Below are 25,229 nucleotides of genomic sequence, written 5' to 3'. Positions count from 1 at the left end.
TCAACTCCGACTACCTCTTCACCTCTCTGATCCTATAGACAATCTCTCAGAGCCTCCTTGTAGACCCCAACAACTCCAATCTTTACCACCTCCTTACCCTGAACCCCCTGCTCCTTCCTCTTAGACCCAGTCTGTCCTCTCCAGACTTTAGATGGAGGTTTTACCTCACTGAAACCCAAAACGGACATACCTGGCAGATATCCACCGCCGACTGTCAACCTGAGGGTTGTCAGAAACCTGTTCTTTTCCAAATTCCTGCATTCCCCTTGGCCCCTCCAGAAGCATCTGACCCCTCCATCTGCTTCTTATATCATCAAACCAAACCCATCTGTAAAAATACCTATAGCAAACAAAATGGAGGATCCCCATATAGTTACTGTAACATTCATCAACTTAATTCTGCCATGGGGCTGGACATGGATGGAGATGGTTCTGTACGGGCAATAATTATACCCTTGCTGTGCCTGACCCTTGGGACCCCCAATGGGCAGCCAGAGTAACCAGAAAATTATACTCACAATCATGGCAGGCATACTCATCTACTACTCTCACATTTATAGAGTTTATATATGGGTAATGCCCCAAGCCATTTCAGATTTCCAAGATAAAACACAAGCTATGAAATCTCAAGAGGAAACTCTCCACAAACAACTTTGTCCTGATCACTCTGGCCAGGACCCATTTTCATGATAAAATTGGTTCAACAAGGGGTTTCATTGGCTAACCTCTCAGGCATGGGTAACCTGTCCCCTTATTTTCTGTGCGCCTCTTTAACAAGACCCCCACTTACAGCAGTGCCTCTTCCTCAACCATTCAATTACACCATGCCTGGTGTTTCTCCTCTGAAATTCATATTTCAGACACCCCCCCTTACCCAATCAGAACCCTACTTTCCAGTCTGTTATGCTTGCTCGACTCGGCCTAATTGTAACCATAAAGTCATAGACACCCCCTTCCCTGCTCCTCCTGGAGGATTTTTCTGGTGTAATGGCACCCTACAAAAACAGCCTGACATTTCCATCAACTCCTTTTGCCTTCCGGTTTCCTTGATCCACCAACTCACCATCGATAGTGAGGCAGAACTCCGAGCCCTTATAGAACCAGCCCCATAAAAAACCAAACAAGCTGTATTCCTCCCCCTGGTTATGGGTATTTCCCTTGCCTCTTCCCTGGTGGCGGCAGGCTTGGGAACTGGGGCATTAATCCATTCCACTGATACCCCTCAGGACCTCTCCAATAAATTACAATTGGCAATGGAGGCCTCTGCTGAAGTGTTAGCATCCCTCCAAAGGCAGACTGCCTTAATTGCTCAAGTTACATTACAAAATAGACGTGCCTTGGACCTACTCACTGCAGATAAGGGAGGAACTTGCCTATTCCTTCCTGAGGAATGCTGCTATTACCTCACCGAAACTGGTATAGTAGAAACCAACATCCCAAATCTTGCAAAGGTTAAAGGATCCTTATGAGCCAAACATCTCCGACTCTCCCCTTAATTGGTGGCAATCTCCAATGCTCACTTGGATGGTTCCCCTACTCACTCCAATAATTATACTTCATTTTTTTCTCATGATTACCCCTTGTCTCTTACGCTTCATCCAAGGACGAATCCAGGAAATCTCCTGAGTCACAGTAAACCAACTACTCCTACACCCCTACACCCGCCTGTCACCAGAGAACCCTAAGACAACGCTGCCCCTCGGTCAGCAGGAAGTAGCCAGTCTCAAATTGCTTCCCTATAACACCAAAAAAGTCAGAATGACAAGTCTGGCGGGTTTGGGAAAGGAAACCAAATTGGCAGGTCTGACGGGTCTGGAAAAAGACACCAAGATGGCAGATCGGACTCCATCTTATGACGGCCTCAGGACTTTCCTGCCACCAGCTTCCTGCTCCCAGTTTCCCACCACTGGTTTCTCAGAAAACACTACTCACCTCATCAGAAATGAGACCCAACCCAGGAAAAGCAACACAAAATAAGGAAACATGCCCTCATGGGTCTCGACCCAGAACTACAGTCCTATATATACCCCTCTCCCCAGTCTCGGGGTGTGACTTCCCTGGCTTGTTTCTACCCCAAGCCACAGAACCTCTTTACAATAAAGGTGTGCTCAGCCCATTGCCTTGACTTCTTTGTCTCGTTTTCCAGCAACAAAACCAAACTCTTTGGTTCACCACCCTCTATTATCTCAACCTTACAGTATTAACTTAAGTTCTGCCCTTATCTGTTCCTTAACTCTAAATTAGGCTCTTTGTCTCGGGGCCAGGCTCAATTGTAGCTCTTGTGTTCTTAACCCCCTTTATTTTCTAAGTCTAGGATCTGCAAGGCCCATAGGAAGAGCCTTTTGACAATCATCCACAGTGCTTTCATCTAAAATCTCTTTTGAAAAGGCAGGAATATGCTTTTCCTTCTGAGGTATCTGTGTGGGGAATATCGGCATGATTTGGAATATTGTGAGGCCTGGTCAATATCATCAGGCTCATTTCCAACATGAGCCAGTAGTAGCAGAAGGAGATACCAGTTTTCATTTCTCTTGGCAGGAGCTGTGCAAACGCTGCCAATTCTTTGCAGTGACTGTTATCCAGCAAGGCCGGTGTGGCTCCCAGCACTATTTTTATCTCCTAAACTCTCATTCCCTAAACCACTACCATCAGATCCTTCTAATCTCTCAACTAATAAGCAATCATCCCCCAAACCTTCTACACATACACCCAATACCACCTAAACAAGTGCCCTCTCAAACCCTCACTCACCCATAAGCGCTCTCAAACCCTCACTCACTCACCCTTAAACCATCACCCTCCAAATTCTGAACCCACTAGCTCCCCAGAGACCACCCACTGAACCTAATCTCTCCCCCCACAAACACCAGCTCAACCCATCATCCACTCACTCCTCAAAAACATTTTGCCTCAAACCCAATAATACTCATTCCTTCTTCTTCCCACCTCCTTCCACTAAAACATCCAAATCATAGGGTGTGTAGCCAAAAAACATATGCCATAAACCCATAACCACACACGATTAAACAACAGAATCATAAAGCTGTAATCTATAAACCACATACCATCAGCTCTAACTGGATACTGTAAGTCATAGGAATAAACCATAACCATGATCCCACACATCATGATCCAGAATGATAATGATAAACAAAAGCAACATAAATATTCATAGCAACACTAGTCACAATTGGAAAATGGTACAAAATATGCAAACATTCCACAAAATGTAGATGAATATACAACACGGGGTAGATCTATAAACTGAAATCTTCTTCCAACACATCAAGGAGTGAAGTAAAATTGTACAGCTGCTGGGGAAAACTGAATGATGGTTCCTCTAGATCTTAAAAATAGAATTAATTAATATATCTCGGGAATATACCCCAAATATTTGAAAGCAGGGACTCACTCTGTATTTCTTTCCCCAAATTCATTGAACCATTATGCACAATAGTCAAAAGGCTAAACCGACCAAAGGACCATTGAAGGGTGAATGGGTGATGTATATACAATGGAATATTACCAGCCATCCAAAGGACTAGAGTACTGAGTCATATCACAATCTGGATGAACCTTCAATTCACTATGACAAGGATAATAATCCAATCACAGAAAAGAATATTATAAGATCCTACTTGTTTGGGGTATCCAAAATAACCAAATTCACCTACAAAAAGTAAAATATAGTTGCCAGGCAGAGGGGAAAGGGAAATGGGCAGTTAATATTTGATATACACAGACTTTCACTAGGTCAAAATTTAAACATTCTCAAGGTGGAAAGTGGTGATGTGTGAACAACAGGAATATACTTAGTGGCATACACTGTAGACTCAAAATCTTTTAAATAGTCGCTGTTATGTTTTGTAAATTGAACCACAATTAAAGTCATGATTGAAGTACTAAAACATGTCACAAAATGAATGCAGACTGAAAACATACTAAATTACAGAACTCACACAGAAAAACTGCCAGATTGAGCCCTCTGTGATCTTTAAATCAATCATGGTTGTACAGTGAGTGAAAGTCTTGGGAATAGTAAAGTAGGTCACAACAGGAAAAGCCACAGAGTTCAGGCAGGTGATGACAGTTGACACAGCCTCTGGATTGGATTATAATGGGGAAAGCATAATGATTTCCCCATGTTGGAAATGTCCATTTATAGAATTGTCCATATTACCCAAAGTGATGTAAAGATTCAATGGAATCTCTCCCAATCAACATTCTAGTACCATTTGGCACAGAACTAGAAAAATCCTAAAAGCTGTATGAAACAGCAGAGGACCACCAATAGCCACAGAATCTGTATAAAGAACAAACCAGGAGGCATCACATTCCCTGATCTTAAGTCATATTACAAAGCTAGAGTAACCAAAACAGTATGCTATGGGCTGAGAGACAGAAAGACCAATGGAGCTAAACAGAGAGCCCAGAAGCAAATCCACACATATGTGATCAGTTAATGTGCAACAAAGGAGCTAAGAATACACAATGGTGAAAGGACAGTCCCTTCAGTGAATGGTGCTGGGAAAACCGGACAGCCCCAAGCATAACACCAGACCCCTATCTTGCACCACACACGAAAGCTAACTAAAAACCCACAACAGCTGAGAGGAAGGAGCAGCACTGGCCCGGAGGGCAGGGCTGTCCGGAAGTCCATGAGCCCCGGGGCCCTGACAGGATCTGTTTCCAGTGGGGACACTGGCGGGACCTGCAATGATTCTGATTTCCTCTTGAGCTCCTCTGATTACGTTCCAGCAAAGGCAACACTGGGCTTGGGTGTCTCCTGGTGATGTTTCCAACTCTGAAACAATGGCTTTATAAGAGAACAAGAGACTCTGTTTCAGAACCTTCCCCCATGAGGCAAGGAAGAAGGAAATTAAAAGGGATGAACCCCAAGGAGCTTTCCCTGCAAGGGCCCCTGTGGGAAGAGGCAAGGACCGGACAGCAGGGAAGTGATGGACAACAGCACACCCAGTGCCTCCCACGCACGTGGGAAAGGCCCTGATCTCAGGGTATAAGGACGTAGCACCCGCCTCCATGCCAGAGGGCTCCTTCTCTCAGTCCCGGCTGAGGATGCTGTCCTGGAGAGGGGTGTTCCAAGTAGGCACAAGAATCTCATGGTTTAGGGTCACAATCCTGATGGGGGACCCATTGCCCAGGCATGTGCTCCAGGTGACACTTTGGTCATCAGACACACCAGAAGTTACCTACAAGCGGGCACTCCCATGAAGACTTCCGAGAGGCGGGCCAGAGAGGGATAAGATGGGCTTGGAGGGAAGATGCGCACCTTACCCACAAATACCATGTCTGGGCCCCTCCAAGTGTCAGAGTCTTGGGGGATTCCAGCCATTAAACCCAATCCCTTCCCTTGCCTGCTCTGACCCCCCCACCCATCCCAGTAACTATCTCCTCAGCCTTCACACTGGGATCAAGACCAGTTCCTTAACACATCAGGCATCCAAGGAATTCTTGTTGACCACTGGTGGGCACCGCTTCTGGTCCTCCAGACGCATGGTGCCAAGCAGGCCTCAAGGGGGAAACCAGAGCAGCGTGGGTGGGTGGGTGGCAGCAGCGCCCTGGGCTGGACTAGTTCTAATATTCTATTTTTAATATCTCCTTAGCACCTACCATGGCACAGACTGCAGCCAGTCACTGGGGTTACAGAGACAGAAAACCCCCATTTTGTGCAGGAGGGTCATTGTGAGGGCCCCAATGACCCCAGGCCGACCACTGACCACAGAGTCCTGCTCATTGTCCATGACCTCTGAACACACCTACAGCCAACCCATCCTCAGAGCACCCAGGCTTGGGGTTTTAACTGTGCGGCATCTTTCCTCAAAACAACAGGTCTAGAAAGCCCCCACCACCCACTACAGTCCTCACATTTCCAGAAAGCCCACATATTCTGTTGGACATCTGCTGGAGGGGGATAAGCCTAGAAAGTGACACCCTTGTGGAGGAAATTCTGAGGAAATTGTCTTCCCCCACTCCACGAGTCTTTCCCTCTGGACCCCTGGACCTTTGGACCTCAGGGCTGGAGCAGGCCTGGGCTGAGAGGCTCTTCTTGCATTGTTGTTGATCTTTTCTTCCTCAGATGTGTCTTAGAACCTTGGAAATAGATGCTGAGATTGGATTTTTCAAGTGTTTTCCTGAAATAGTGGTTGCAGCCAAAGATGTCTTGATGTTTCCATGGATAGACCCACAGTGGGGAGCAATTTGCTGTCCTCCACCCTCCTGGGCTGATGCCCCACAGTCACCTGGTAATGAAGTTTCTCAGTATCGGCTGGTAGCAGGAGGAGGTGGGATGGGGGGTTTCTGGGAGGTGTTCCCAAAATATGGACTTCTCTCTACATCAGCACCACATACCCGGTGGCTCTGCTCTGCATTCTGATCCCCTTAGAAATTACATCTGGGATGAGATGCTGTTAGTTCCCCATTCCAGCCTCCATGCCAGTGGCTCATCTGCTTGTGTTGAGGCTGTGCACAATGTCACGGACAGGAGGCCAGCCCTGGGGCTGATCCCCACATGGCAGCTGCAGGAGACCTGACACAAGCCATGGGAAGGCAGCTTACAGGAGGGTCTGAACTACAAGCCGAATCTGTGAGTTGCTGCTCCAGGAGTCAGGGCTCATTTTGTGGAAAATTCACTGTTTTCCTTCTCTGTCTTCTCTGTCGGCTCCAATTTTCAGAACAATCTAAGTGGATTTGAGGTCAACTAATGTAATATGAAAGGGCCTTTTTTGATCTTATTAACTTCTATGCGGCTGATTTAGCAAACATGGGCCCTATTTGCAAAATTCCCCAGGTTGCCAATGAGAAGACAGCTTGAGGTCAGAAAGTACTACACTGGGAATCTGGGTCCCCAGTGTCCTCCCTTTGCAAACTGTGAAGACCTAGGATGTAATTTTCAGGGACTACTCATACTCTTGCTCCTCAGAAGGTGAGAAGGACACAGCTTGAATTATGGCTGATGAGCACACGGTAGAGATGCCTGGGCAATCCCAGATCCCAGGGGGGCTTTGGCACCCACGTCTGCAAGTCTAGGCCATGGCTCATTGACCAGTAAGGCAATGAGGTTACCGAGGAAGCAGCCCTGGACACCACCCGCCCTATCTACTGGCTTTTTTGTTTCTTGGACCTGCTGCTCACAGTTCCCCCAGGCATTCCTACACGATCTTAAGAACTTGATACAAAATACTTGATCAACACAGTACATACTCTACACAAACCTGCACAAACCTGCCCGAACCTGCGGAGTTTCCTTTTGGGGGTGGGTGGTTGTTTTCTCAACATTTAGTGCAGGGTTATTAAACACTGGTGGTGGCGGTGGTGTTTTGTTCTCTTCCATAAAGAGTTACAAGGCAGCCATTTGGTGGGAACGAAGTGGTAGCTGGACTGCTTCTGGATCCCTTGCTGCTTCGGCTTGCAGCTTCCTAGGGGCAGCCTAACGGGAAAAGAAGAGATGTTAGAAGATAATCAGGTAACTAAAGATGAGAATGACGAGCCCACTGAAATACCATCAGAAGATGATGGGACAGTGCTGCCATCCATGGTTACAGCCCAGTTTCCGGGAGCATGAGGGATGCGCTCTAGGAATCCAGTGTCTCAGTGTACGAGAGGTGTCCGGCTGGCAGAAGAAATTCTGCACAGCCCGATGCTGGCTGGGGAAATCCAGTATGTGTCGTCAAGAATCCCAAACATCACAGAAGAATAATGGATGAGACAGATGCCTGCTTCTTCAGCAGTGAAAGTGAAAAGAGCCATCCAGGAAACAGCTGATTTAAAAATCTTTTTATGGGGGCTCCTGGGTGGCTCAGTCGGTTAAGTGTCTGACTTCGGCTCAGGTCATGATCTCACAGCACGTGGGTTTGAGCCTGGTGTCGGGCTCTGTGCTGACAGCTCAGAGCCTGGAGCCTGCTTCAGATTCTGTGTCTCCCTCTCTCTCTCTGCCCCTCTCCTGCTCACTATCTGTCTCTGTCTCTCAAAATAAAATAAAGACATTTAAAAAAATATTTTAATAAAAATACATTTAAAAATATTTTTGTGTTAATTTTTGAGAGAGAGAGAGAGAGAGACAGTGAGAGAGACAGAGACAGAACACAAGTGGGGAAGGAGCAGAAAGAGAGGAAGACAGGCTGTGAAGCAGGCTCAATTTTCCAAGCGACAGCACTGAGCCCAATGAGGAGCTCTAACTCGCATAAAAGGGGAGCCCAACGTGGGGCTCAAACTCAGAGTGTGGGACCTGATGCGGGGATCGAACAGGCACATGGCGGGAGCCCAACACTGGCTCGAACTCGCACGGGGGCGGGGGGAAGCCCGACACGGGGCTCGGGCTCACACATCGCGGGCACCCAACGCGGGGCTCAAACTTGCACACCCTGGGAGCCTGACTAGGGGCTCAAACTCGCCCACCAGGAGAGCCGGACCCAGGGCTCAAGCTTACACACCCCGGGAGCCAGAAGTGTGGCTCAAACTAGCACATTGAGCAAGCCCCACACAGGGCTTGAACTCGCACAAAAGGGGAACCTGACGCAGGGCTCAAACTCGGAGAGCGTGGGAGCTCAACGCGGAGCTTGAACAAGTACACAGAGGGAGACTGATGCCTCGCAGAAAGGGGGAGCCGGAGGCTTGGACTCACACAAAAGGGGAACCCGAAGCGGAGCTCAAACTCGGAGAGCTTGGAGCCCGATGTGGGGCTTGAACAGCACACCGTGGGAGCCCAATGCCGGGTTCGAACTCGCACACCACGGGAGCTGGAGGTAGAGTTTGAACTTGCACACCGTGGCACCCCAAAGCAGAGTTTGAACTCGCACATGAGGGAGAGCGACACGGGGCTCAAACTTGCTCACCAAGAGAACCTTACGCAGGGCTCAAGCTCGCATGCCCTGTGAGCCAGATGCAGGGCTCCAATTCCCATACCCTGGGAGCCAGACGCGGGGCTCGACCTCGCACACTGAGCAAGCCCCACGCAGAGCTCAAACTTGCACAAAAGGGGAACCCGACGCAGAGCTCAAACTCAGCATGGGAGCCCAATGTGGGACTTGTATGGGCACACAATGGGAGCCCCATGCCAGGCTGCAACTCGCACGCTCGGGAGCCTGACGCGGGGCTCTAACTCACATACCACCAGAGCCCTACGTGGGGCTCCAACCTGCACACTGGAGTGCAAGGGTCCAGCCTCTGCAAGCCAGGGTGGACCCGGAGAGTGAGGGTTGGAGTCAGCGAAGAAGACACGGAGCCAGCCTCTTCAGGTGGACTGCTGAAACTGATTTTTCAGTTTAGGATTTTTATAGCAAATCCAATCAATCATGCTTAAACAATCTACATTTTTAGAAAGCAGTCATGGGACTTAACATCTCTAAGTTTTCTTGGCAACAGTGATTTCACGGTACATGATTTCCACTTAAACCAATAAAATTTAACCGGGTAGTTATAAGAAAGTTTTACATATTCTTTATGACATATGGCAGGGTATCTAAGAATAAGTGAAGCATATAGCTAGAATACATGAGAACACAGTGCCCTTTAATTGTTTAACTTTAGTGGGCAAGCAAGAACAGGATATACTTGTACCCACAGTTATAGATGGCAGATTTTCACAACCCCTTACTAAGAAAGAACAATATCAACATTTATCATACAGGACATGTGGAATTGTTTTACGTGGATCAAATAGAGTTTGGTCTCTGCATTTACAGGTCTCATTCTTTGGCCAGAACAATCCATAAGTTGCCTCACAGGCAAATATTTCTCTAATACTTTTCCAAGAAAGTCCTCTAAAACTAATAAGTTTTGTTTTGTCTCTGCTTAAAGCATAATATGTAGTATTATTGGCAATTAGACCCCTACAAGGAAAATGAGTTCCAGGTCTCTTACAGACCCCATGCATGCCAGGCTGGCCCCAATTATGCCAGTTACTACAATAAGCATAAGACAACATCCTATTGAGGGGATGGGCATGATATTTAGGTACATTCCATTTTGGAGGAAGAGGGGGAACTTTAGGCAATTCTGGCTTCATATTAACCCTAGAAGAGACTAACAGCAGAGGGGACAGTAAAAGGCACAGATTAAGCAGAGAAGAATTCTTCAACGGGTTCTTCTGGCTGCCTTGCAGTCTTTTCCCACAGGTTTCTCCCTGGGCCTTGCCATCAGGGATGACCTGTGCAGTTTTGGTCTCCCGCACTGGAGGAACATCTGATGCGGGCTCGAACTCACACACTTGGAGCTTGAACTCGCACACACCGGGAGACTGACTCGGAGCTCGGAGTTGTACAATGGGGGAGCCCAACACGAGGCTCAATCTTGCGCACCCGGTGAGCCTGACGCAGGGCTCGAGCTTGCCCATTGCAAGAGCCCAACGTGGGGCTCTCTGCTCACACACCTCGGGAGTCCGACGCGGGACTCAAACTCACACACCGAGGAAACTGGTCACAGGGCTGGAGCTCACACACCGGGTGAGCACGAGAAGGGCTTCCAACTCTCACCCCCGTGAGCCCAAAGCAGAGCTCGAACTCACTGACCCAGGTAGGTGAACACGGCACTCAAACTCACACACACCCCGAGACTGAAGCGGGTCTCAAACTCGCACATCACGGAAGCTGCTCGCCAACTCGAACTTGCAGACCAGGGGAGCCCGACAAGGGGCCTGTGCTCACACACGCGCGGGAGAGAAGCAGGGCTCGAACTCGCACACCCAGTGATCATGACGTGGGGCTCAAACTTGCACACAGCGGGAGCCGGACCCAGGACTCAAATTCGCACACCCCACGTGCCCGAAGTGGGGCTCGTACTCACAATTGTCGGAGCCCGACGTGGGACTCATACTCGCACAGAGAGGAAGCAAAAAGCAGGGCTCAAACTTGCACACCTGTGGAGCCCTATGCGAGGCTTGAACGCACAGGCCCGGAAAATCCAACGCAGGGCTCCAACTTGCACACTGCAGCCCAGCCTGGGGCGGGAACTTGCGGGAAGGCGGGAGCCTAACAAGGGGCTTGAAGCTGCAGATATCTGGAACCCTACGCAGGGCTCTAACTCTCAGATGGTAGAAATCTGATGCGGGGTTTGAACTCACACATTAGGAGAAGAAAACGTGGGGCTCGAACTCACACAGTAACATCTGGTTTGATAGGGAGGTCATCCTTCCACCGTCGGTGGAGGGGTGCAAGTGCCACACTCCGCCACCGTGGGGGTGAGGGGGTGTAAGTGTTGACACCCCTCCATCGTGGTTTGTGGGCTGCCCATATCCTCAATGCTGCAGTGCAGGTGTGATGCCTGTCTGTCCTCGGTGTGAAGTTCCCACATCATCGATGGGGAGGTGTAGGTGTGACACCCCTTCTTTGTTGATGGGGGGGTCCCTCTGTTATCAATGGGTGTGCCCCCATCGTCGATTTGGGAGGCTCGTTTGTCAATATGGGGGTTCAAGCATAACATCCCTCTATCATCAATGTAGGGGTGCCTCCATCAACTTGGGGGTGCCCCTTGGTCGATAATGTTTTAAGGTGTGATATCCTTCCAACATCAATGGGGGTGTCTCCATCATTGATGGGGCTGCCCCCATCGTCCAAGTGGTGGTGCCCCCTTCTTCATTGGGGAGGGAGACGTGACAGCCCTCCATGGTCAATAGGGGGTGCCTCCATCATTGATATGGGGGGTGCATACCTGAGATCCGTCCATCATAGATGGGGTGGTGCCCCCATCATCCATGGGGACATGCTGGCGTGACACTCCTCCATCGTCGTTGGGAGGGTGCCCCTATCGTTGATGCTGGGGTGCAGGAGAGAAAGCCATCCATCATTGGGTGGAGAGTGCCCCCATCATTGATGCGAGGGTGCCAGAGTGACATCCCTCCATCCTCGATGCCGGAATGTGGTGTGCAATTGTAACAACCCTCCCTTGTCCACAGGGGGCTTGAGGGGTACAAGGGTTACACCCTACCATGGCTGACAGGGTGTCCAAGGACTTGAAACAAGGCTGTCCTTGATGGGAGAAGAATATGTTTCGTGTACTGCAGGCGGCTGTTAGGGATGGGGCGATATGAGTTCTTATAAGGACTCAGGCATTCGTATATGATCTTAAGAACTTAATAGCAAAAAAATGCAACCACCTCCTAATTTCATACTAGATAATTTAACAATGGAAACAATAATGCTAGTATGGGTCCATCCATGTTGGATAGGGTATAAAGTTAAGTGAAAGGAGTCAGAGAATGAAATACCACAGGATTTCACTCATACATGGAATTTAAGAAACACAACAAATGAACACAGATAAGAAGAGAAACAAAACAGTCTTAAATATAGAGAACAGATGATCACCAGAGGGGAAGTGGGTGAGGGGAGGGGTAAAATAGGTGAAAGGAATTAAGAAAACACTTAATATAGTGAGCACTGAGTAATGCATAGCAAAGCTGAATCATTGTACACTTGACACTAATCTAACACTTGAATTACTCTTGAATAAAAAAGAAATGATCCAAGCTGAAGAAGAGAGAAAAAAAATCCACCTTGGTGATCCGTGGGAGAGCATCAAGCCATCTAACATATGTGCAATGGGAGTGTCAGAAGGAGAACAAAGATGCAGACAGGCTTCCATTCTAAAGCAGGGCTCAGATGAAGACATATACCTTGAGATGTAAAGCAGGGCTCAGATGGAGACATATACCTTGAGATGAAATCTGTGAAATGACTTAAGTCTTTATGTTAAGTTAAAAAAAAAAAAAAGAGTAAAGCCAAAGCCAGCAGAAAGAAGGAAACAAGAATGGAAATAAATTAAACAGAAAACATAATAGGGAAAGACGTTTAAGTTGATTCTCTGAAAAAGTGAACATTAACATGCTATTCGCTTAGGATTAAGTGTAAAGAGAATATTACAAATGAAAACATATCACTACAGTCTTAAAGAAACTAAATACTATGAACAGTTGTTTCAAGAAGTTTGACAAGGGGTGCCTGGGTGGCTCAGTTGGTTAGGCGTCCGACTTCGGCTCAGGTCATGATCTCATAGATTGTGGGTTTGAGCCCCGCGTCAGGCTCTGTGCTGACAGCTAGCTCAGAGCCTGGAGCCTGCTTCAGATTCTGTATCTCCCTCTCTCTCTGACCCTCCCATGCTCATGCTGTCTCTCTGCCTCTCTCTCTCAGAAATAAATAAAAAACATTTAAAAATTAAAAAAAAAGAAGTTTGACAATTTTTTTAAAAAGTCAATACATTCCTCTTAACTGAGGACCATGGGGGAGAAGAAGGGGGGAAATGGCGGGGGAAAGGGAGAGAGGCAAACCACGAGAGACTCTTGAATGCTGGGAAACAAACTGAGGACTGATGGATGTGGGCGGGGAGGGGGGAGATGGGCATGGAGGAGGGCACTTGTGGGGATGAGCACTGGGTGTTATATGTAAACCAATTTGACAATAAACTATTTGTAAAAAAATATATAAAAATTAAAAAAAAAAGTCAATACATTCCTGGAATGAAACAAATTACCAAAACTGACCAGGAAGAAATGTAAAGTCTGAAGAGATTTTTTATGTATTAAGATAATTGAATCCATAATTTAAAAGCATCCCACAAAGAAAACTCCATGCCAAGAGGGCTTTCCTGATGAATTCTGTCCATCATTTAAGGAGGTTTTATTTTATTTTATTAATTTATTTCTGAAGACAGACAGTGTAAGCAAGGGAGGGTCAGAGAGAGAAGGAGACACAGAACCCAAAACAGGCTCCAGGCTCTGAGCTAACTGTCAGCACAGAGCCCGATGCGGAGCTCGTGCACCGTGAGACCGTGACCTGAGCCAAAATCAGACACCCAACTGACTGAGCCACCCAGGCGCCCCTAAGGACTTTTATCAGACAAAAAGGATGCTACAGCAACTCATTCATGAAAGAATATTCCCAACTCACGTTAAGAAGCCAGCATCATTCCAACACAAAACCAAGCAAAGACATTACAAGAAACAGACACTGCAGACCACTACTGCTCGGGAACATATACACAAACATTCTCAACAAAATATTCAGACATTTCAATCTCACAATCAGGTGAAGTTTGATCCTGGAATACAATATTGGTTGAACACCTGAAAATTAACGCAATTCACCACATTAAGAGATAAAGGAGTAAGACCAAAGAATGATTTCAATAGATGCAGAAAAAACTTTGAAAAAATATCAACATACACTTATGACAACTCTCAGAAAACCTGATAAAGTGTAGCCACAAAAAAATTATAGCTATCATAATAGTAAAAAGACTGCACCCCCTAACATTGGGAACAAGGAAAAGATGTCTGTTCTGGCCAATTGTATTTCACTTTTTACTAGAGGTTATTGCTAATGCAATAAAAAGAAGTACATCCAACTGACAAAAGTTAGTGTATGTAAAAACTCCTAAGCAATCTACCAAAAACAGAACAAAGCCTGGCTAGATCTAATAATCAAATTTAGCAACACTGCAGGATAGGAGGTCAACAGACAAAAATCCATTTTCCTATGATATGAGCAGTGAATAGTTGAAAAATGAAGCAATACCATTTAAAATAACATCAAAAAGGGGTGCCTGGGTGGCTCAATTGGTTAAGCATCTGACTTTGGCTCAGGTCATGATCTCATGGTTTGTGGGTTCGAGTCTCGCGTTGGGTTCTGTGCTGACAGCTAGCTCAGAGCCTGGCCTGTTTCAGATTCTGTACCTCCCTCTTTCTCTGACCCTCCCCTGCTTACGCTGTCTCTCTCTCACTCAGAAATTAAAAAAAAAAAATTAAAACTTTAAAAAAAAATAGCATCAGAAAAAGAAAACACTCAGGTAACTTTCAAGAGGTAGAGGAAGCTTCACTGAAAATTATATCCCATAACTAGAAAAGATCTAAATGAAGAGATCCCTTCTGCTCATGGATTGGAAGTTTCAATGTTAAGAGTTGATTTCTTCTCCAATTTACCTGCAGACCTAAAACAATCTCAAAACATACAACAAGGGAGTGAAATAAGTCAGGCAGAGAAAGACACATACCATATGTTTTCATTTATAAGTGGAACAGGAGAAACTTAACGAGGACCATGGGGGAGGAGAAGGGGAAAAATAGTTGGGGAGAGGGAGGGAGGCAAACCATGAGAGAGACTCTTGAATACTGAGAACAAACTGAGAGCTGATGGGGGTGGGGGAGAGGGGAAGAGGGGTGATGGGCATGGAGGAGAGCACTTGTGGGGATGAGCACTGGGTGTTATATGGAAACCAACTTGACAATAAACTATGAAAGAAAAAAAAAAGTACCGCAAGATTTTATTTTAGAAACTGGCAAGATGAATGTAAGTTTTACAGGAGGAAACAGGTGACCTAAAGCAGCCAAAGCAGTTTTGGAAATCATAGTTTTGACATAACAACTAACAGACCAACAGAATAACAAGCCGTGAAATAGAACCACACTTAAAAAATAAAGTTCCAGAAAGAAATTTCCAGACAATTTAAAGTGGAAAGGATAATTAACAAGAGGAGTAGGAACAGCTAGGTATTTCTGTAGAACAGAAGTGAACTTTGAATTCATATATCACTTCACATACAAGAGTTAGGACAAGATGGACCAAAGACAATCCACTGAGATTCTAGAAAACATAGTAACATAACTTCATGACCTTGAGATAAAGATTTCTTAGCTGAGGGAAAAAAAAAAGATATAATCACTAAAGTTGTAAAATGTTAAAACATACTTCATCAAAAAAAAAATAACATATACATATCCATTCATCAAAGGACACCGGTAAAAAAGTAAAAGGGTAAGCCATTAACTAGAAAAGAAAGTCAACATATATACCTGACAAAGGACTCACATCTATAAACAAATACTACATATGAATAAAAAGACAAAAAAGAAATGAACAAAGACCTTAAGGCCTCTTTGCAAAGGAAGATCTAGGACCAGAAACATCACATGTGGGCAGACATGTGGAGCTATTTACCTCTCACACCACCAGTAGAGGTGTGGAAAACGAAAACAGCAGAAATCTTCAGTAGTCACTTGAAAAATGAAGAGCTGTATCCAAAACCAGTGTTGTACAAGAACGGAATAAAGGTGCTGTGTCCAAATAGCCCAAAGCTGAGAACAACCCGATGTCCAAGAACTGGTAAATAAATTATGTTCATACATTGCAATACTCTTCAACAACTAGAGGGGCTGCCTGGGTGGCTCAGTCAGTTGAGCATCTGACTCTTGATGTCAGCTCATGATCTCCTGAGATTGAGCCCTGCATCAGATTCTGCACTGGCAGTAAGAAGCCTGCTTGGGATTCTCTCTGTGTCCCTGCCCTACTTGTGCTTGCTCACCCTCAAAATAAACTTTTCAATGGAAAAAAAAAAATACTGTTCCCACTTGTAAGGTTTCAGGTTGTCTCGAGCAGAGATTCCTACACAGAGAATGCAACAGATCCTAGACTCCTCATCACAGCAGGTCACCCTTACTGAGCAGGCACTATGTACCAGGCACTATTCTAAGTGCCTCAGGTAGAATAACCACCCAATATTAAGGTATAGTCTCTGTAACATTCACTTTCCTTTTACAGATGGAAAAAGCTGACCCACACATTCACACTGAGGGCCTCACCTAGGAGTCCCTTAATGAAGATATTCAGTTAATGACAGTGATCCTAGTTCCTGGGAGGACAGGGCTTTGCCACTGGCAAGGTGATGTCACGCTTTATATTGTACATCAGGTTCATGAATTAAGGCTATGGGCTTACAGCTGGTCAAGCCCAGAGTGAAACACAGGTTTTATGGAGCTCATGTTGTGTGGGTCCCCTAGGAAGAGGGACACAGTGGGCCCCGGTGCCTGGTGAGGAATGCCCCTTCTTGCCTGGGGACCTCAGGGGATGTGTTTCGGCCATAATGAGTCCTCTCACAACCCCACTCAGTAATGAGGGACAAACCCTATACAGCAGGCCATCGTGGAAGGAATTCAGAACCCTCAGGTCTGGGGACATCAGTATGTAAATTTCCCATTTCTCTTTGGAAATCAATTATGAACTGAGTCCATTATTTTTAAGCACATCAATGTCTGTGTCCATTGCTACATGTGGCCCAAAATAAGAACCACAGTGCTTTACGGCCCCTTCCTGGGTAGATGGAGGGCAGGCTTGCTTTCCAGATTTTGTTGGAGACTGGGGGGAAATTTGCCATGCTACCATACATGCATGGAGCACTTCAGTTGCCCATAACATGCCTTTGTGCCAAGGGGAAGGAATCCTTCCCCTTGGCAGAGGAAGTTCCATGCACCCGTGCACTGGCCTAGCAAGCAGAACAGGGCTTGGATTTCATCTTCCACCTGTCGCACTGACAAGGTATCCTAGAGCTTCAGGTCAGCTCCCCAGTCACACATGGCACCCTTTACAGAGCCACAGATTTCCACCAAGGGGAGGTAATAAAAGCCATCAGAATTCCGTCTTCCATGTAGAGCTTGGCTATGGTAAGCAAGCCTCTTTGAAACTGTACTTCGGATGAAAGACCTGTTCCGACAACAAAATATCCACCCCCGGCTAATGGCTAAGGGGTTGCTGTGTGGAGGACACTAATGATGTGTAACTGGCCCGGCCCCAAGGGTCATAGGGCTTCATCCCTTTGCACAGAGGATCAAGGTAGCACCAAGCCCAGGCAGAGGGCCAGGCCTTGGTTTTGTGGGGTTCTCAGAGGTGCGACGGCTTAGCTCAGGGACCTTCTGCCCTCATTCTCACACACAAGACTCCAATTTGATCCTGCTCATGTTCCCTGGTTTGGCTAGGTCAGTTAAAGACACACTTCTTAAAACCACTCTGAGGGGACAAGAGAACTCAGTAAGTGTGGGTCCATGGCCACACAACTAATCACTCCAAATTCAAATGCAGGGCTTTCAACTGCACATCTGGTGTTCTTCCCACATAGTCCAAGCCAGGAAGATGCCCCAAACGTCATGGGATCCAAGCCAGGAAGATGCCCCAAATGTCAACAACACTTAAGAGTGTGGTATTGCTGCCTCTAAGCCCAAAACACACCTCCAGCAAATCCAAGTTAAGAGGATCCACTTCATGCATGCCATGCTGGCAAACATGAAGTCGAATAACAAATTGTGATAGGTATAAAAATGGTTCCTCAAGATACGTACATCTTCATCCCCAAATGGGGGCGGGGGCGGGGTGTTAGGTCCTGCATGTGGTGAGGGGGGAGAAGTGTGCAGATGGAGTTACTGTGCCCGACGTAATCCCAGGATCCTGTAGATCAGAAGGGGGAGACTGAAGGGGACAGAGGGGCCCAGTGAGGACTCTACCTGAAGGTAAGGGATTTGGAGGAGAAAAGGCCACTAGCCAAAAATTACAGGTGGCTTCCAGAAGCAGGGAAAGGCCAGGAAATGAATCACGCCCTAGAGCCTTGAGAAAAGAACCTGGCCCTGCCAACACCTTCATTTAAAAAAATTTTTTTTAAATGTTTTATTATTTTTGAGAGAGAGAGAGAGAGAATGCAAGGAGGGGAGGGGCCAAGAGATAGGTAAACACAGAATAGGAAGCAGGCTCCATGCTCTGAGCTGTCAGTACAGGGCCAGACACAGGGCTTGAACTCATCAACAGCAAGATCAGGACCCTGAGCCGAAGTTGGCCGCCCAACAGACTGAGGCACCCAGGCGCCCCACCATCTTCATTTTTTTGTGCAGCAGGGCCTTGTTTCAAGCTTGTGACCAACAGAACTGGAAGAGAAGAAGAAGATCATGGAGTTTATAAGCTGCTATGAAGGTGGAAGCCTGTTCGAGCAGCAACAGGACATGACTTGCCCAGAACCTTCCCAGGCTCCCTGGTGTTGGGTGCACAGGGAACACAAGATCCCAGGCAGACTGACAGAGATGGTAGGGGCGCAGCAGGGGGACTTCCTGGGGGTGGCAGTGTTGGGTGCCAGCGACAGGAGGGACTGGCTGTCAGATGTCCACGGCCAGCCAAGCCAGCACAAGGCGCCAAGAGAAGAGCGGGCAGTTGGTTCACTGTAGCTGGAGACAGAAGCAGGCCTGAGACACTGGTGGCAGCCACACTGAGAGTCTTGGACCTTGGCCAGTGAGGGCACAGACCCATTAGGACAGAAAACATGAGGTAGCCCATGCTGTCTGCTGAACAACTCAGCCCAGGGATAGAGACTCGAGAATCAGAAGAGGTCATCATGCACCCGTAGGAAACCTCTGGAGATGTAGGGAAGTTTTGTAGGGTATGCTTTTGTGGTTTTCTTTTCAATATAATTTATTGTCAAATTGGTTTCCATGCAACACCCAGTGCTCATCCCAACAAGTGCCCTCCTCAGTGCCCGTCACCCATTTTACCTCTCCCCCACCCCTCCATCCACCCTCAGTTTGTTCTCTGGATTGAAGAGACTCTTGTGGTTTTCCTCCCTCCCTCTCTGTTTGTAACTATTTTCCCCCTCCCCTCCCCCATGGTCTTCTGTTAAGTTTCACAAGATCCACATACAAGTGAAAATATATGATATCTATCTTTGTCTTTTGAGAAGCCATGTTGAGAACCAGGAGTTAAGAAACCTAGCCTCTGCCTTCACCTTGGAGTTGTCACATCTCCAGAGGCTACAGACGATTCTTAGTTCGCCTGCTATAAACTGGGAGGGGACTCCTTCAATGCAGGACCATGGTGACTCAGCAGACGTAGCACAGAGCCCTCACGGCATTAGAGATGTGCAAGTAGATTCCACAGTCAGTCCTCAATCTTAGTTTTTAAAGGTTCATGGCACTGAAGAAGACCTTAAATCTTTCTTGCCTAAATAGAGCCATGCCTGGAGAGTCCCTTATTACAACAGAGGGGAAGTGAAAGGGTTCAGGGAGCCCATAGCATGGTGGTCACCACCAGAGTTGGTGTTAGACAGTTCACTTATTCAACAAAGAGCAAAGGGCCAAAGGCCAGAAGGCAAAGGAGATGACAAACAAGGAAAAGAAGGAATTAGAATGGGTCCTAGGATGGATGGTTTTCCCAAGAAACTAAAAAACTCCTAGTTGAGGCAATTATTTGGCATCGAAAGTGTTCTTCAAGTTTCTAGGTTAGAAGGCTAAATTCTGGGAACATCCAGGAAGATAAAATAAAAGTTAACCACAATAGGCCACAAATTTTTCTCCAAGAAAAATTAAGAATAACACTCAATCTGAAGGATTTTGAGAGCAGAAGCCCTGAGTTAACAATTTACACCCAGGCAAGCTGTTATTTGTGCATAAAGCAGAGGAAAGGACATTATTGGAAGGTTAAGGCAAGAGCAAAGGAAAACAATTAACAAGTGGGGTCTAAACCATCATATTAAAACACAACCTAAAGCTGCAATAGATAGAGCGTGGGAGGTCAACCTAAGAATTAACCCTCCAATCAATGGAACTGAATAGCTTTAACATGGGCCCCCAGTAGAATTTTGTACAAGTTTGGTACAAAGATTCATGGGATCACTATTTTTCAGGTGTGTACTGGTGACTGGAACACACACAACAAGAACTGTAAGGATCAGAAACAAAGTATACAGTAAGGAATACAACGCATCCTAGAGAACCATTTATAAGTGAGAGCAAAGTAGGCAGATGGTAGACACACCCAAAAGATGCAATAGGAAATTTAAGATTTGGGAAGCAATGAAAATCACAAAAAGACATTAGAGAGACCAGGGTCGATCTTTCCTGATTATCAAAAGCTTCATTAATGGGATGCTATGTGTTCGTGAAGGAGAAGACGATTACAAAAACGGAAGTCCTTTTTTCTCAAGTCATTTCATAAATGTAATACAGCCCCTGTCAAAGTCCCAGTAAGATTTTTCATGGAGTTTGACCAGATTATTCTGAAATTCAAAACAACAGTCAGGACCAGTTTTGGGAAAACAGAAACAAATGAGATTGGTTAGACCAGACACCAAAAAGAGATTACAAAGCAGAAATATATGTAACTATGAAAGACAACACAGACCCTGGGCGGGGGCGGTTATTATGTTAAAGGAGGGATTTCACAGAAGCAGAGAAAGACTCTTCCATTAACTTGTGTGGAAACAATTGGTTGTACTTATTAAGAAAAAAAAAAGGGTTGGAGCCTACCTCATGACCCACAGAACTAAGTTTTAGTGAAAACTAAAACTATTACAATAAAATGAACAAATGTTTAGGGTGTTACAGTTTTAAAGATCTTTACAAATAAAAGGTTTTAAAAACCACAGAAGAGAAGACTGGTATATGTGAGCATATGAAGACATTAGGGTTCCAAGGAAGAAAAGCACAGTTCAGGGATGCCTGGGTGGCTCAGTCAGTAGAACATGTGAATCTTGATCTCAGGGCTGTGGGTTCAAGCACCATGTTGGGTGTAGAGATTACTTAAAAGTTAAACCTTAAAAAAAGTTAAAAAAGAAAAGTTCTGGGGCGCCTGGGTGGCTTAGTTGGTTAAGCGTCCGACTTTCACTTAGGTCATGATCTCGCGGTTCGTGGGTTCGAGCCCCGCATCGGGCTCTGTGCTGACTGCCAGCTCAGAGCCTGGAGCCTGTTTCAGAGTCTGTCACTCCCTCTCTCTCTGACCCTCCCCTGCTCACGCTGTCTGTCTGTCTCTCTCTCCTAGAAATAAATAAAACATAAAAAAAAAAAAATTTTTAAAAAAGAAAAAAAAAGAAAAGTTCAAAGGCAAGGAATATTCTCCAGAAGATATTAGCACATGTGACAACTTATCCAAAATCATTATATAAATATACATTTGATGGGGGAGGGGGTGGGGAGAAAGGATCTTATGTTGAAAAAATGATTTCACTCAAGTGCACCTGGTGGCTCAGTCAATTGAGCATCCCAACTTTTGATTTTGGCTCAGGTCATGATCATGGTTTGTGAGCTTGAGCTCCAAATCAGGCACTCTGCTGTCGGTGCAGAGCCCTCTTTGAATCCTCTGTCCCCCCCTCTCTGCCCCTCTCCCATCTGTATTCTCTCTTGCTCACTCTCAAAAATAAACATTAAAAAAATTTTAATGGGGCCTGTGTGGCTCAGTTGTTTAAGCATCCAACTTTGGCTGAGGTGACGATCTCACGGTTTGTGAATTCAAGCCCCATATCAAGCTCTGTGTTGACAGCCAGCTCAGATCCTGGAGCCTGTTTCAGATTCTGTGTCTCCCTCTCTCTCTGACCCTCCCCTGCTCATGCTCTCTCTCTCTCTCAGAAATAAATTTTAAAAAATTAAAAAAATTTCTTAATGATTTCATACATACATGGAATTTAAAAACAGAAAACAGTAGGGGAAAAGCACCTCTCCCCCAAAGCAGCTGGAGAAAAAGTGGGAAAGTGGGAAAACAGCCTCTGAGACTGAACCAAAAAGGGAGACTGGAGAAAGGAGAGGGTCTAAGTTCCATTAAGACTCTACAAACAGAACAATCACTGAGTCTGAAACTCCACAGCTCAATACCTGGGTGGTACTCTGGTGGGAAAGAAGATTCCCCAGGAGCAGGGTAAAGTCTGGGGGCTCCTCAGGCCACATGGAGAGAGATGGTTCCCCTGCTGGGAGGACACTTAGTAGAGACTGTGTGGCCACCCCAGAGGCAAAGGCCACAGCACACCCCAGAGAACAACCACATTCACTCATGCCGGAGCAAGGTTGTTAAGGGTGAAGCTGGCACCAGATATGTGTTGTGACTTACCATAATCCCTGAAATACTGCTGCTCCATGATGGCGTGGCGTTTTTCTGGGGCAGGCTGCACTCAGCCGCAGTCTCCAGGCATCAGCAGCAGCACGGTCCCGCAAACGTTCCTGGGTGTGGTAGCATCCAGCCATTGCTCGGTGAGACCCTCCCACAGAGGATCAGAACGGGTCAAAGCCACAGTTCTTCAGAAGTGAGAGGTTTGGAAATACAGCCACGTCTGAGATAAAATGCAGGATGAGGTGCCAGCTGACAACCTAACAGCTTGGTCATGGACAGCATAAAAGCAGAGAGTGGATGGAAGCCAGAGACAAAGGGCAGGTGCGGGATTTCTGGTCAAGGGGAAGTGAGTTCCGATACTAGAGACTAAACAGCTGGGTAATGCCATTTTCACTGCTCCTCTGTGTGCGCATACACACCTGCAAGCACCGCAACAATCCACCCCAGTAAGCTAAGCAGCGCCATCTAGTGGAGAGCGGGGCTTAGTGTAATGGCTGGGCCAACCTCTCTCTTCAGGAACACAAGTCTCTCCAGCTGCTTACTTTACAGAGTATAAAGTGCTTCATAGTTTGACTTCTAGAGGAAAATGATGTAATTTCAGTCGTATTTGAGTCTGTTCACTGGTCCATCTCTTCAATTTTTTCTTTTCATTTCTTTTTCTTAAATACAGAAAGAGAAAAAAATTATTTTTGGTTTCACTTTTTATTAAAAATATTTATTTTTTCACTTTATTTTTTACTTTCTTGTAAATTTTTCAAATTCTGTTTCACTTTCATCATTTCATTTTATTTCACTGTATTCATTTCTTTCAAATTTTCAAATGTTTCCTTTTTTTCTTTTTCCTCTTCCCTTTTTTTTCTAATCTATCAAGCTCCTTTTAACACCCAGACCAAAACATACCTAGGATTTAGCATCATTTATTTGAGTTGTGTGTGTGTGTGCTGTTTTTAATTTTTTTATTCTAAATTTTTAACCTTATTAATTCATTTTCTTCCTTCAAAATGATGAACCAAAGGAATTCACTCCAAAAGAAAGAGCAGGAAGAAATGACAGTCAGGGACTTAGTCAACACAGATACAAGCAAGATGTCTGAACCTGAATTTAGAATCACGATAATAAGAATACTACTGGGGTTGAAAATAGATTAGAATCCCTTTCTGTGGAGATAAAAGAAGTAAAAGCTAGTCAGGGTGAAATAAAAAAATGGTATAACTAAGCTGCAATCCAAATGGATGCCATGGCGGCAGATGAGGCAGAGCAGTGAATCAGTGATACAGAGGACAAACTTATGGAGAATAACAAAGCAGAAAAAAAGAGGGAGACTAAAGCAAAAGAGCATGATTTAAGAATTAGAGAAATCAGTGATTCATTAAAAAGGAACAACATCAGAATCACAGGGTTCCCAGAACATGAAGCAAGAGAAAAAGGGATAGAAGGTTTATGTGAACAACTCATAGCAGAAAACCTTCCTAACCTGCGGAAAGACATATACATGAAAATCCAGTAAGCACAGAGAACTCCCATTAGATTCAACAAAAACAGACACACACAGCCCCAGGAGCAAGGGAGCAAGGTCCTACTTCTGCAAAATGGTCAAAACAGAGTCATTTCTTTTGTGGAAAATGGATACATCTGGGCTTGCAAATGTTTCACCAGGGGGAGGAGAAAAGTAGCATGCAACTGTGAGCCAATAGGCTTCTCCTGGCAGAACCTGTTCCCTGCTGCTCAGGGAGCCTCCCACCGCCAGAAAGGCTGTGGCTTGTGTCCTCTGAGTGTCCAGAACAACATCTCACCAAGCAGGGACCCCAGGATAGGGGTGGGATAAGGAGGGGCTCTCAGGGTCCATTTCTTTAACATTTAGCAAAGATCATCTGCTCTTGGTGTTTAACATTTAGCAAAGATCATCTGCTCTTGGTGTCCCTCCAGACCTCAGCCAGGAGAACAAAAGCCAGACATCGCCATTCTGAGTCAAATGCAGCCCCTCCTGCCCACTATTGTCTGTGTTTGTGGTGGGTGTGGGGGCTAAGCAGGGGAGAGGAAGGGGTCTCCACTGAGCAGGGCAGATGGTCTGATATTTTCCCCCTTCCAGTTAATGGCCTGAAAATACCTATGAGCTCTGAATCCAACGGAGCAGATGTTAATTTGCACCAGTTCTGTGCGCGAGGCCCTGTGCCCGGGGTTCCCAGCGAGTCCAAGGCGAATTCACTCCAGAGTGGCCTGGCCCGTTGGTGCCTGCTCTGTGCTCTGTGCCTGGACACAACCGGGGCCTCTGCCTGAGGGACGAAGTGCTCAAATCACTAGGACAGAAATCAAAAGGAACACAGAAAGCAAACGCAAGCACAAAAAGCCAAGGAGGGCAATCAGGCAAGGGCATGTCAGCCATGACGCCCTCAGAGCTTCGGGGAGGCAGCAGCTTGAGGTGCTCAGAGAGGTGCGGTCTGCCCAGCACAGGGGGAGAGGAAAAGGCACTCGTGCCACAGACAAGCTGCAACACAGGCAGGGAGCCCATGGACGCCTCCTCTGGAACCAGAGAGTAGCACCGCTGGGCGGCTGTGCAAAGTGTCCGGGGACAGGAGCTGGGGGATGGGCTGCACACGAGGG

At 46.2% G+C, this 25,229-nt stretch overlaps 1 long non-coding RNA gene across 1 annotated transcript; it reads right to left on the bottom strand.

The window, feature by feature from the left end:
* Positions 1 to 18,588: 18,588 nt before the first annotated feature.
* On the bottom strand, positions 18,589 to 24,871 carry LOC144236946 (uncharacterized). Its single transcript, XR_013336707.1, has 3 exons — positions 24,736 to 24,871; positions 22,629 to 23,287; positions 18,589 to 18,691 (listed from the first exon to the last, which is right to left on the bottom strand). It is a non-coding gene; the product is annotated as an uncharacterized LOC144236946 (long non-coding RNA).
* Between the last annotated feature and the right edge of the window lie 358 nt (positions 24,872 to 25,229).

The sequence above is a fragment of the Crocuta crocuta genome, unplaced genomic scaffold, assembly GCF_008692635.1.
Source record: "Crocuta crocuta isolate KB4526 unplaced genomic scaffold, BGI_CrCroc_1.0 scaffold126, whole genome shotgun sequence".
NCBI classification, from domain to species: domain Eukaryota; kingdom Metazoa; phylum Chordata; class Mammalia; order Carnivora; family Hyaenidae; genus Crocuta; species Crocuta crocuta.
This window is presented reverse-complemented; position numbering and strand designations above follow the sequence as displayed.